A 5533-nucleotide genomic window follows, 5' to 3' on the forward strand; every position below is an offset into this window, starting at 1 on the left:
CTCAGCCTAAACCTAACATCCCAGCCTGATGCCTAAACATAATCCCACTGCATGATGCCTAAACCTAACCCTCCTCCGCAACCTAACCACCCACAGGAGTGCCTAATCCTAACCCGCCTACCTGCAGCCTAATTCTAACCTCCTCCCACCTGCAGCCTAAATCTAACCCCCCACCTGATGCCTAAACCTAACCCTCTCCCACAGCCTAACCACCCTCCCCTCTGTCCCTGATGCCTAAACCTAACCCTCCCTCCCCCACTGCCTAACCACCCTCCCCTCCGTACCTGCTGCCTAAACCTAACCCTCCCTCCCCCGCAGCCTAACCACTCCTGGGGGTGAGTAATCCTAACCCAACCTACCTGCAGCCTTAACCTAACCCCGCCTGATGTCTAAACCTAAACCTCCCTCCCCCACAGCCTAACCACCCCCGGGTGTGTCTAACCCACCATACCCGCAGTCTAACCCTAACCTCTCTCCACCCACAGCATAAACCTAACCCCCATCTGATGCCTAAACCTAACCTCTTGCCTGACGCCTCAACCTAACCCTCCCTCCCCCGCAGCCTAACCACCCACCCCTCCCCCCGTGCCTGATGCCTAAACCTAACCCCCCTCCCTAATCCTAAAATCGTGGGGATACAGGCATCAGTATCCTTGCACATTCGGAGTTCCAACGTCGGGATTCTGAAGAGTGTCGGGATCCCAGTGTCAGTATTCTGACTGCCGTAAACCTGACAGCTGGTATATTTACTGCATCTCCTAATAGGTAATGCATATGTCCCAACATTTGGCGCATGTGTCCACAGCTCTCCACCCAGGGCAGCTATTCAGGGATCACCCACTGCGTGGAGAAGAAGAGGAAGAGATGAAAAAACATTGTTAGTGGATGAACAAGCAGAGAGACAAACTGCAAACAGTGGTGTGGTTGTGTAGAGAGAAAAATCTCTCTATGTAATATGTTACTAACTATTGAGGACATGGAAAATGCCTAAAATAAGGACAATTATCCCTAAGGGCCCATTGTTTTAGACAATACACACATTGGGGGGATAACTTCTCTCTTATAGTAATCGGTGGGTACCTTCAGAAAAGAAATATGACCAGTAAATAATAAAAGCTATAAATTGGTAACATTTATGGGTCAATACAATTAGGTAAGAGTTACCATTGCTGCAACGTTTCAACACCGGCAACTGCACCCAAACTCACACCCTTCATGGCCAGATTCAGCCTATGGGGCTGCTTGAAAGTGCGGCTGTTGTAAGACAAACTCGCACCTAATTAAATTGACCCTTTAGTTGTTAGATGCAATAAAATAGTAAAATATAATGGTGTAATTGTGGGCCTGATTCAGTTGTGGTTGTTGAAGCGATCGTTGCTACAATCTTGCCGTTCGCAATTGCATCGTGAGTCTGAGCAGTCGTAGGCTGAGCAAGTCTCCTAGACACAGGGGGCTCTCCAACAGCAACACAGATCGCAATGGGTAATTTATGCACGCGCATGGAACAGCATTTGAATGGATCTAACATGCCTGTGTACAGTTATCCACCCCATTACCACTCCCCAAATGCCAACTTCCTGTCAATCACTTTGCGATGGGATACTCTATGGGAGCTTGATCGCATTTCGTGCGCAGTGATAAAGCATTGAGCCTCTTAAGTGCAACAGCAGCTTTGCGTCCGCATCTGAATTGGCCCCCTGAGCAGTAAGAAGAAGGACTCCAGGGAAATGATCACCTTTATTATAGGAAAGATCGGGAATCAGTCATTTGTTAAAGCCCCAATTCACACCATTTATACCATTTTATCCCATTTCATCATTTGGTTATTCTATGGGGGAGATGTATCAGAGTGATAAAGTGGAGAGCGATAAAGTACCAGCCAATCAGCTCCTAACTGCCATGTTACAGGCTGTGTTTGAAAAATGACAGATAGGAGCTGATTGGTTGTTAGTTTTTCTCTCTCCACTTTATCACTCTCTTTCTGCCCCCGGTTCATTGATATAAAGGTCGGCCATTTCACTATCTCCCGGGAGCGGCTTATCCAGTTTTGACATTAGGGGAAATGAACAGAGAAAAATGGGCTCCCCAGGTCCAGGTGTTGCCCATGTGCCCATTATAAGGACCATCGGAAACCCCACACATGCCCCCCTTACCCTGTATGTCCAATATTGTGCCCTCCCCCGATCTGTATATTCTGTATTGTGCTCTCCTCACCCTTCCTGTTTTTCTGTATTATGTTCTACATCTCGCAACCCCCAAAAGTGTATGTCCTTCCTCTGTATGGCCTATAGAGCACACCACCATTTCTATGTTTTTATATTGTGCCCCCACACCATCTGTATGTGCTATACCAAGTTGCCCCCTTCTGCATGTTTTGTATTGTCCGCTCTCCCCCACCACAGTCTCTATGTTTTGTACTGTGCTCTCAATACCCCAGACCACACACACAATTACACAAGTATGGTAACTTACCTCCTGCATGCTATCCTCCAGTCCTTGCTGCCTCTGCGACCCCGCCCGTCGTCTTCAACTGACACTTTGCAGATCTCTTTGCCGGTCACCCGACACTCTGCAAATCTCTTTGCCAGAACTTTTGCCAAATGATGATCTAAATAACCAGAATTTCTTGTTCAGGCATACTATGTGTATAATTTTGTTACGTACTTTCATTTTTATTCATTTTTAATTTATCTATTTTATTGACTTTTTATCCAAAACCAAGATCCTGCCTCACAGAGACCCAAGTTATCTGCTCCAGTATTTTATCTTCCCTAGTGCTAGGACCATGTTAGTATCATACACTGGGCCTAATTCAGACCTGATCGCAGCAGCCAATTTGTTCTCTAATGGACAAAACCATGTGCACTGCAGGTGGGGCAGATATAACGGGTGTAGTATGGTATGCCGGCGGCCGGCTCCCAGCGACCAGCATACCAGCGCCGGGAGCCCGACCGCCGGCATACCGACAGCATGGCAAGCGCAAAGGAGCCCCTTGCGGGCTCGCTGCACTCGCCACGCTGCGGGCATGGTGGCGCGCTACGTGCGCCACGCTATTTATTCTCCCTCCAGGGGGGTCGTGGACCCCCACGAGGGAGAATATCTGTCGGTATGCCGGGTGCCGGGATTCCGGCGCCGGTATACTGTGCGCTGGGATCCCGACATTCGGCATACTGAAGACCACCTGATATAACATGTGCAGGGAGAGTTAGATTTGGGTGGATTATTTTGTTTCTGTGCAGAGTAAATACTGGCTGCTTTATTTTTACACTGAAATTTAGATTTCAGTTTGCACACACCCCACTCAAATGTAACTCTCTCTGCACATGTAAAATCTGCCCACCTGCAGTGCACATGGTTTTGCCTATTAGAGAACAAATTTGCTGCCGTGATCAGGTCTGAATTAGGCCCAATACCCAGTGTGCAGGTTACAGTCATAATGATAGAGATACTGTAACTATTGTTTATATTGTCTATATAAGTGACACTATTACTGTGGATATTATATGTATAAGGGGCACTACTGCTGTGGGCATTATGTGTAAGAGGCACTACTACTGTGGGCATTATGTGTATAAGGGACACTATTACTGTGGGCATTGTGTTCAGGACACTACTACTGTAGGCATTATGTGTATAAGGGGCACTACTTTGGTCATTATGTATAAGAATCACTGCTATGGGCAAGGTATATAAAGCATTATGTATATAGAGCACTACTGTGTGGCATTAGGTATATAAAGGCCACTACTACTGTGACATTATGTGTAAAGGGGTCACTACTGCTATGAGCATTGTGTGTATAGGGGCACTACTACTGAGGGCATTATGTGTATAAGGGCACTACTATTGTGGACATTATACATATAAGGAGCACTTCTACTATTGACATTATGCGTATAAGCGGCACTACTACTGTGGACATTATGTGTATAAGCAGCACTACTACTGTGGGCATTATGTGTTTTAGTGGCACATCATGTGTATAATGGGCATTACTACTGTTGACATTACGCATATAAGGGGCACTACTGTGGGCATAATGTGTATAAGCAACACTACTACTGTAGGCATTATTTGTAAGGGACATTACTGCTGTGGGCATTACAGATGGAGCCATGCTAATCGTGGCTCTGTCTGTGCCTGGGCGCGCTGTACCACTGAGAGTGAATGGGGCCTGCATGCGTCGGTCATAGTTCAAAGTGAATGGGAATGACTGTGCGCTCGGCAGTGGGCTGAGATGCAGGCACGCCGCTTGCCCACGCCTGTGATGTAGCCACGCTCAATGAGTTAATCTGTATGTGAATAATAGGCAATACTGTGTCATATAATGTGACTATGGGGCACTACCTGTGTGATGTAATGTGAATAAGGAACACGTCTATTTGGCATACTATGAATCAGGGGCACTACATGGGGTGTAATGTGAATAAGATTATGCTTTTGTGTGGCATAATTTGAATTGGGAGTACTATTGTGTGGCCACACCCCTTCTATGTGAGACCACACCCCTTTTTCAGGCAGCTTGCTTTTACTTTATAAAGTATGGGAGGGCTCAAATTTATAGTGTGCAGGGGGGTGCCGAACACTGCCCGTCCCATACCATCTGTATGTCCTATACTGAGCTGCCCCTCCTGCATTTTTGTATCGTCCGCTTTCCTGCACCATAGTCTCTGTTTTGTACTGTGCTCTCAAAACCTCCCACAACCCACATAATTACACAAGTATGGTAACTTACCTCCTGCATGTTATACTCCAGTCCTTGCTACCTCTGCGACCCCTCCCGTCGTCTTCAACTGACACTTTGCAGATCTCTTTGCCGGTCACCCAGCACTCTGCAAGTCTCTTTGCCAGAATACATATAATGATCTAAAAAACACAAAAGACTATCATTAAGCATAGTACTAGTTTAAGTACAATAAAACGTCCATGAGTCAACCAGTTTCCCAATTTTACTTAAACCAAACAACATACTTTCAAAGTTATCAATACCCATTTATCTATTTTATTAACTTTTTCATTTCATCCCAAAGCCACGATCCTGCCTCAGGTTACCTGCATCCCCTGTATGTGTGCTTATCCTCTATACTGCCCTCTTTATTTCTGTACTGCTACATTTTTATTCCTAAATATGCCGTTCCTTCCTGCGCTTCTCCTAATTATGTGTCCTTGTACCTGTATTCCCTGGTCTGTCTATCTTGTCTTGCCTTTCAGCTGACTATACTGCACTCTGTCTTCCTTACCCCCCCCCCCCCCCCCCTCCATCATACCCTGCTATTTAGGACTCACCTCCTCCTACCTGTCTTCCTCCATGGTAACTGGAAACGTCAGCAGCTGTAGATAGAATGTTACAGGAAGAAGCATTGTGATGTCATATTCTAGTGATGTCACAGGCTAGGTGTGATGTCACAGTAACCAGCAGCAAAGCTACAGAGTTACAGCTATCTTACATATACATTTTATACATCAATTACAACTGGATGTACATGAGTTTCTAGTCTAATAAAATGAGACTAGTGTAGAAAATTAACTCTAA

General features: G+C 46.0%; 1 long non-coding RNA gene across 1 annotated transcript; it reads right to left on the reverse strand.

Annotated features, from left to right (window-relative positions):
• Positions 1-627: 627 nt before the first annotated feature.
• Positions 628-5333, reverse strand: LOC134927623 (uncharacterized). Its single transcript, XR_010177691.1, has 4 exons — positions 5287-5333; positions 4736-4866; positions 2473-2608; positions 628-840 (listed from the first exon to the last, which is right to left on the reverse strand). It is a non-coding gene; the product is annotated as an uncharacterized LOC134927623 (long non-coding RNA).
• Between the last annotated feature and the right edge of the window lie 200 nt (positions 5334-5533).

This window comes from Pseudophryne corroboree, chromosome 1 (genome assembly GCF_028390025.1).
Source record: "Pseudophryne corroboree isolate aPseCor3 chromosome 1, aPseCor3.hap2, whole genome shotgun sequence".
Classification (NCBI taxonomy): domain Eukaryota; kingdom Metazoa; phylum Chordata; class Amphibia; order Anura; family Myobatrachidae; genus Pseudophryne; species Pseudophryne corroboree.